Genomic DNA, 8,465 nt, shown 5'->3' with positions numbered 1-8,465 from the left:
CATCTAATCATCAGAGCCAAGCTATGAGGCATCACTCTCCCCACCCCCATGATACAGATGCAGACACTGAGGCGTGGAGAGGGTAAGTAAATGGCCCAAGATCGCAGACCTCGTAATGGCAGAGCGGGATTTGAAACCCAGGTGTTCGGCTGGTGACAGACTGGACAAGTGTGGGAGGCTGGAAGGACAGGGCCGGGGGAAGCTAGTCAAGATGCTGTTGTCGTATGCTGGCTGGCCAACAGGGAGGGCCCTCCGAGCACAAGCAAGGGGCCAGCCTGTGGCTCATGGGTCTCCGTGCCCACTGGTCCCCTCTCCACTTTATGCACATGCCACATTCCCACTCCAAGCCCTGTCACCTACCACTTCCCTGACCTAGGACACTCTTTCCCAGCCTTCCAGGTTCGGCTCACGGGCGTCTCTTCCAGGGAGCCCTCACTGATGAGCCTCTAAGGCCACGGGGGCCTCAGGAGCCATCTCGCCCAACAACTCCCCTGCCGTCTTCTATCCCTCTTCACTTCTACTCATGTAGCCCCATTGCCAGGATGCCCACTGCCTGGGTTCAAAGCCCAACCCCTCCACTTCAGGACGCGTGACCTACCCTCCCTGTGCCTCGAGTTCCTCATCTGTAAAATGAGGGAAATGGTAGCAACTGGGGAGGGTTGTTGTGAGGAGCAAACAGGTACTAACAAACACACGGAGACCACTCGGCACAGGGCCAGGGGGTATGTGGTAAACAGCCAGCAGTACAAGCATCTGCTCTTATAACGCCGAACTGAGAGCCCAGGGGTGTGGGATTGGCTGTCAGGAGCCCAGCCCGAGGCTCGCTGCTCTCCCCGGCCCAGCCCTGCCCTTTGGGGCCCCAGCACACATCTGCTCCATCCTCCACATGCATCCTGTAAATATTTAAAAGCTATCACATCCCCTGGGCTTTCCCGCCTCCTGGCAAAGCAGCCCAGGCCCTTCTTCCCGCTCCTCCCATAGTGAAGCTCCAAGCCTTTCTGCTCAAGCTTTTCTTCCCCACACATTTCTCGGCTGGGCTCGCCTCGGACACATGCTCACCGCATGGTCACGGGGCCCCGGCTTTGTGCTGGGTTCTGGGGACCCTGTGCAAAGAAGGTGCCACGCCTGCCTCCAGAGCAGCCCTCGACTTCCTCGGAGCCTCTGGAAGCGTGGGTCCTGCTCCAGCCGCCTGGGACAAGATCACATTCAAGTGTAGTTGTTTACATTGCTGTAATTGGAATTCTACACTTTTCTTCCTTATAAGTCTTGAATTATAATTCTTGAATTGGGCTTCGTGGCCTGGCTTTGTGGCTCCAACTGAATTGTTAGGGTGCTGAGGGCAGGTCCGCGCCTCCTCCCATCTTGGCCCCAGAGCACCTGGCATGCCCAAAATATTCCCATCAGTTCATGAGTCAGAGAACCCGAGAACCTCAGGGCCTCGAGGGGTCTCAGGGATCAGCTAGTTCAATGCTCCCATATCACAGATGGGGGAGCTGAGGTCCAGAGAAGTTCACAGCCATTTACAGCATGACTCCCCAAGGGGCCCTCTGCATGCCTGGCCAGTCACAGAAGGGCCTGTTTATCTCAGGCTCTGTCACCAAGCCAAGTCCCAGTTTCTCATGGTTTTGTTTTTTTTCACTAATATCCTTTATCACAGGGCCTCATTAAAGACTCTTTGACTATCTAAATATTGTGATATGCTATTAGAGGAAGTGCTGGGCCCCCAGACTACATCTATGATATGATCCCAACTGCATAACAATGACGTCTGCATGTAAATTAGGACTGGAGGGAGACATGGAAAATGACCGTGGACAACTTAAAAACCTGGTGGGATCCTAGGCAGAATTTGAACATGAGATTTCCAATTCCAAGTTCACAGGGTTTTTCCAAAGCAGCGTTCCCCAACTTTAATGGCACCAGGGACCGGTGCTCCTATGAGAATCGAATGCCTGATGATCTGAGGCGGAGCTGAGGCGGGGATGCTGGCGCTGGGCAGCGGCTGCAGATATAGAGGAAGCTTTGCTCGCTTGCCCGCCGCTCACCTCCTGCTGTGTGGCTCGGTTCCTAACAGGGTTGGGGACCCCTGCTTTAAAGGGAGTGGAAAGGGAAAGACAAGGATGGTGAGAAAGAGGGAGGAAGGGAGGAAAGGAGGATGAAAATAACCTAAATATGCTACATTAACTGGTTTGTCCCAAGTACACAGTATCTAGTACTTGTGATAGGCTTGCCTAAGAGACAATTGTCTGCGCCTGGGTCCCTTTGTCGGGAGTATCTTAAACCTCCCCCTTCTTTGCCCTTGCTCCAGAGGTGGCGAACAGGAAGATAGGAGAGTGGGAAAGGACAGATGGAGAATTGCCACTGACTTGCCGTGTGTCCCTGGGCAAGTCACTCTCTCTCTCTGGGCCTCAGTTTCCCTGATTATGAAGTGAAGGGAGGAGACTAATCAACAGTTTCCAACATGGCTGGTATGAGAATTCCTTGGAAAGCTGTGAAATGCAGATTCCCAGGTTCCAGGCCTATTGACCCAGCTAATAAGCTGCCCAGGTGATTTCATAATAGGCCAGATTTGGGGATGAGTGACTAAAAGGACGGTCCCAAGTTATGACACTTTCTGCCCTGTGGTCCTTCCCGTAGGATCCCTCTTTATCTCCCCATGCTCTCTCTTTAGGATAGTCAGGATTGTTTCAGCTACAAGGTCAGAAGCAACCCACACCAGCTGAAGGAAATTTATTTGCTGACATACTGAAAATCCAGCAGTGGGACTGCCCTCACTGCCAGCTGGATCCAGGAGCTCAAACGTTCTCAAGACTTCCCTCCATCTCTTAGAGGTTATTTCCTTGGTGGCTCTCTGTCTACATGGCATAATAAAGGCTGCTGGCTGCTTATGCCAAGCCCCAAGACTGCTTATGCCCTCCCAAAGCATAATACCTCTTTTGGCATCCATGTATCAAATCTCAGGGTAGACTCCAATTGGCTCTGCCTGAGTCATGTGTCCACCATGAGCCAATTCTTATGCTGGAAATGAGGTATTCTGATTGGCCAGTCTGGGTCATGTGACTCACAGAAGACCCTCTGAATAGAAAACCAGTGTGTCCACTACTCTCCCCATTCCCTAGGCCTAAGGCCCTGGGCAACCCCCAGCCGTACAGACTTTGTGGAAGGGGGTGGGGTAGACAACCCAGTGTCCTCCAGGGATGATGACCTGTATGAACAGGTGACAGGTGACACAACCACTCGAAATTGTAGTGCCCCAGCAATCACCTGTCTGGGAGTCAGGAGGCTGTGGCGGTGTTTAGGGAACTTCTGGCGGACAAAGCAGACCGCCTTCCCACATTTTCTGAAGGAGGTGGCTCAGTGCTGAGTCTAGGGGCACCTCCCTGCCTGCTGCAGAAACTCTCCTGTAGAGTTTGCAAATGACTCTCTCCAGGCAGGTGGAGCTTAGGATTCTAGGGTGCAGAGATGAGTGTCTCTTCTCCATACCCCGCAGTCTACAGGGTATTTCTCCTCTTTTCTTCCTTTTTTCTGTCTGTAAAGATTGGGGGGCACTATTACTAGCATGGTTGCCTTCCAAGGATGGCAGTAGGACCTGGAAAGGCCTGTGCTCCTGCCCCAATTGGACTAGATCAACAGATAATTAGGGAAACTGAGACCTAGAGGGAGAGTTAATTACCTGGAAGGTGAGCCGGGGCAGGGGCAGGGCTGGGACTGCTGAGCAGCTCTGCACAGGAGAGCGAAGGGAATGGTGTGCAGAGGCGGAGTGAGCACTCCGCGCTTGGGCGGTGGTGTAAGGGTCTGCTGTGGGACGGGTCCCGTGGGGTGGGCAGTGGCAAAGAAAGAGTAAGAACAGGGACCTCCTTGGGTTCCGTGTAAACCCTCCCCCTCTCCCCAATCCTCCCCCCGATAGTCAATAAAAACTGCGGCCCCACAGAGAAGAGAGGGTTTTGTGGAAACAGAGGAAGAGGCTGAATTCCAATCTGGTTGAAGTCACACATAGCAGAGCCACGTGAGATGGGGAAGACCTGGAAGCTGCATGAAGTCAGAGCAGGCAGTAGCGTGAGGCTTTAGAACCTGTGGGGGCCTCTGCATGGCGAGATTGGTGGGGTTGGTACTAGAATTGGCAAGGGCAAGGGGGCCCAGTCACATCTGAGTCACATAGCTACTAGACATTTTCCTGCCATTTTGGGAAACTCAGCACAAAAACATCAACCCCTTTTCACCCTCAAAGGAGACAGAGGTTCGAGAGGTCATGGCAAGCCCTTGGCGGAGGCAGGACTAAAACCAGAGCCTCAGCCTCCAGTCCAGGCCAGAGTTAGGGGGGCTGGCCGAGAGGGGTGGGGAGGACTGAGGTCGAAGCCCAGTGGAGCTCCTCTCTACCCCTCTGCCTGCCCCTCCCAGCCTGGGCCTCAGGGGACAGGCCCGCAGGACAAAGGCTGCAGCAGGAGGGCCCAGGGACAAAGCTGGTGCTTAGTTTAGAACCGAGTTCTAAACTAAGCGCCACTCACAGCAAGTCCAGTCACCACAGCAACGGGGAAGTCGTTCTGCCGAAGCGAAATCGAGTACCGCTGTCACCGTCACCGTCACCAGGATAGGCACTTTTACACATATGCCATCCCACTGAGGTCATCATCCCAGCACCGTCACTCTGCAGATGAGAGCCTGGGGCCGAGCTGAAGGCCCTGGCCAGCCACACGCAGCCCAGGTCTGGCTGGCTCCCGGTCCAGCAATGGACGGCAATTGGCAGGCCTGGACAAACCCCCACCTCCCTGTCTTTCAGCCACCCTGGCTCCTCATTCTTTCTGAGCCTCAGTTTCCCTTCTCTACCCAAAGCATCGTCAGGGGCACATACAGGGGCACATGCATCACGCCGTGGGGTTAGAGTTGGAGGACAGAAATGGTCACTTATGAGCAGGGACTCTGGGACTCTTGTAATCATCTCCTGCCCTGGGGCTTAATTACAGCCATGTCCCCCATGGGACTGGGTAATAGTGCCCCCCTGTGGCGGGTGGTATCAGACAGATTTGTATGGAGCATGTTTGCTCCAAGCTTTCACATCCTCTTCCAGGGACAGGCCTTGTCCGCTGACCACGATGGGAGGAAATGACCCAGGTCTGACCAATCAATCATTGTCCCTCATCTCTCTGGCAACCGTGATTGGTCCAGGATAGGACTGACCCAGCAGAGACAGTCAGAGCTCTCCTGGGACTGGCACATAGATACTACAAGAAGAAGCTCTTGCTTTCTCAGTGGGGACATGGAGACTGCTGAGTTGGGACTTCCTGTGACCTTTTTCCCACATATTCCAGAGAAGATGTAACTATCAGAGATGTAACTATGAGACCTCAGAATCTATTCTAGCCAATCTAAGCAAAACCAGATTTTTTTAAAAAGCATATGAAGTGACTAAGCATCCAGGAACAATTGCCCGAAACACATACCACACACGGGGCCACCATGGCGGCCACTGACTCTATCAGGAAGCTGTGGAATCAGAAGTCACCGCTTAGCGGCCAGCTCTGCCAGAACCATGCCTGCTCTGCAACCCACACGGCGAAACGGGTGCTCTGCGCCCTCTCTCTTTCCCCACAAAACTCAGTTCCAACTTCCAGTCCACGCCAGTGCTCTTCACAGCACGATTTATGTCACGGCAGGATGGCTACCTGCAGAAGAGAAGGGAACTGTGCGGGAGGCCTGGGAAAGGGAGGTGTTTTCCAGCTTCTGCAGCGCAGGAGGCGATGCGACTATGGCATGCGCCACAGGTGGAGTCTGACCCTCACCGTCATCGCTGTCATCGGAGATGGTGCTATCAGTTTCCCAAGCTGGTCTGCAGCTGGAGTCAGGGATCCCAGGTCCAGCCTGAGCTCACTCCATGTCCTCCAGCAAACCATCTCTCTCTCTCTCGTCTTGGGCCTCAGTCTGTTCTAATGTCCTTTGGGGATGTGAAGACCTGCTCTAAATACATCTCTGAGCAGTTATAAAGATGGCGACAGACAGGGTGGGCAGGGCCTTGTGTACTGTTCACCTGGGGAAGTCCTTCCAACCCAATAAATAGCTTTAACCAAAAGGAAAATTACCCCAGAGAAGGTGAAACGACTTCCCCAAGGCCAGGTTTTCGGGTAAGAAAACATGGAGGACAAGAACTTGAGAATGAGAATCCTCCCCCAGGTCTCAGGGTTATGGAAGAGGGTAGAGAGCATGGGTGCAATGGCTCCAGGAGGTGGTGGTGGTTTGCATTAAATTATTGCGGCTATATAGCAAGTTTCCCCCTAACAAACTTTACTGTCTCAGTTTCCATGGATCAGGAATGCGGGCACAGCTTAGCTGTGTTCTCTGGCTCAGGGTATCTCATGAGGTTGCCATCGGGGTGTCAGCCAGGGCTGTGGCCTCATCTGAAGGCTCGTCTGGGGATGGTTCACTTCCAAGCTCGGTCACATTAACTGTTAGTTAGCCTCACGTCCTGGCCAGCCACTGGCCACAGCCAGGCAGCTTCCGACACGGCTGGCTCCCAGCAAGTCAGAGGGTAAGGGAGAGAGGGAGCACCCAAGATGCAAGCCCTCATCTTTTTGCAACCGAGTCTCAGAAGTGACATCCCGTCACTTGTGCCACGTTCTATTTGTTGGACTCGTCAGTGCATCAGCCACACTCAAGGGGAGACGATGATGCAAGAGCGTGTCCACCAGGAATTAGGATCGCGGAGGCCATCTGAGTGGCTGCCCACCACAGGACTTGAAGGAGAAGCCTCCAGCACAGGCTCCTGCCCCCAGGGAGCTCTTTGCCTCTGAGAAGAGGGGTGGGGTGCTCGAGGCAGGGAGGCTGTTCCCACTCCTTTGCACCAAACGTGCCCTGCCCCAGGTCCTGTGGGTGGAAAAGCTGAAATAAAACCACCCTTGGCCGCCACCTCTTTCCCTGCAGGTCAGCCCCATGGAAGGGGGAGGACAGAGGTGGAGGACAAGGACAGAAGACAAGGTTACACACACCAGCGACGGCAGCAACAAGGCCGCCCCTTAGATCAGGAGACCCCAAGGCCCCCAAAGGCAGCATAGTATCATGTGAGGAGCACTGAACTAAGAGCCGAGAGGTCTGGGTTCTGGCTCTGGGAAGCCCTTAACTAGCTGTGTGTCGATAAGCAAGTCACATGCCCTCTCTGGGCCTGTCTCTCTAGCTGATGACCTGATACTGCCCAAGTCCTGGGCTCCAGCTGTGAAAATCCTCCATGCGAAGGGGATTGTGATTGGATGCAAGCTACCTGGGGTTTGGCCTGGGCCCCCACCACCCACCTGCCCCCAGCAGCCCTTCCCCTTCCCTCCATGCTCTCCCTCTGCCTTTCTCCTTAGCACCAGATTCCCTGGTCTCCCTTCCTGACGGCCGTCTCTATCCTCACAGCCCGGCCTAACCCCAATCCCCACTCCCTCCGTTCTCCTCCGGTTCCCACCCCTAGCCGGCTCAGGCCGGACTGGGCTTGAGGACAGGGCTGAGCAGATGGCTTGGGTCAGGGACTAAACAGTGGCTGGGAACTGTTCACGTGACGCTGGGGTTGGTGCTGGCGGCCAGCCTCTTGTCTTCCTCCCCAAGGAAGGTGGGGGAAGATGCTCGTAGACTCGAAGCAGCTGCTCTCTGCCATTCCTCCCCGCTCCCCACCCCAGCTCTGCTGCTGAGCAGCGAGTTCCACGTGGGCGCTGTGAACAGAAGTGTCAAAGCAGTGTCCTGGCTCCCAGGCTGGGGGGCTTATGTACTGATGCCTGCCACCCCCACCCCCAGCCAGCCCCATGGCTCCATCTGAGAGCACGAAGCCATCCTGGGGCCCACGCGCCAGGCCTGCATGGAGGCCCTTCCGTAGCACTCTGTGCTCTCACGAGGTCCTCTGTGCTGGCACCGGCATTCTTCTCTGGACTTTCTCTCCCCAAGGCAGGAAGCAACGAGCTTTGCTCTCTATATTCCCAGTCTGAGAAACTCAGTAGATGCTCAGTAAATTTCGTTGAATGAACTAAAACACATCAATAATAATAGAAACACTTATATAGTATGCGCCATGTACCAGCAGGCTTCTAAGGCCTCTCCGTACAGTAATGCATTTAGTCCTCGTTACAACTCTATATTGCAGGTGCTACCGGTATCTCCACGTTGTAAATGGAGAAATGAGGATGTCATATTCTTCCAGTGGGAAGGAATGACCCAAGAGAGATGAGACCCATCGTAGGCATACGGCATGAGACGGTGTGGGGGTGAGTGATAAGGTCATAACCTATTCCCTGTTACATACGTTTCGACTATCACAACTCCCCGGGGAGGTCTAAAGGACAAAAATACTGTCATAATCCCCATTTTCCTGATCTGTATCAGTCAGGATAGGTCAGCTTAAACTGTGTAACAAACAAGCCCCAAGTCTCAGTGGCTGAAAAATAATAAATGCTTATTTCTCACTTGTGCAACATGTGCATTAGGAGGGTGGAGACAGAGCTGTGCTC

This window comes from Pteropus vampyrus, unplaced genomic scaffold (assembly GCF_000151845.1).
Source record: "Pteropus vampyrus isolate Shadow unplaced genomic scaffold, Pvam_2.0 Scaffold16, whole genome shotgun sequence".
NCBI lineage: Eukaryota > Metazoa > Chordata > Mammalia > Chiroptera > Pteropodidae > Pteropus > Pteropus vampyrus.
This window is presented reverse-complemented; position numbering follows the sequence as displayed.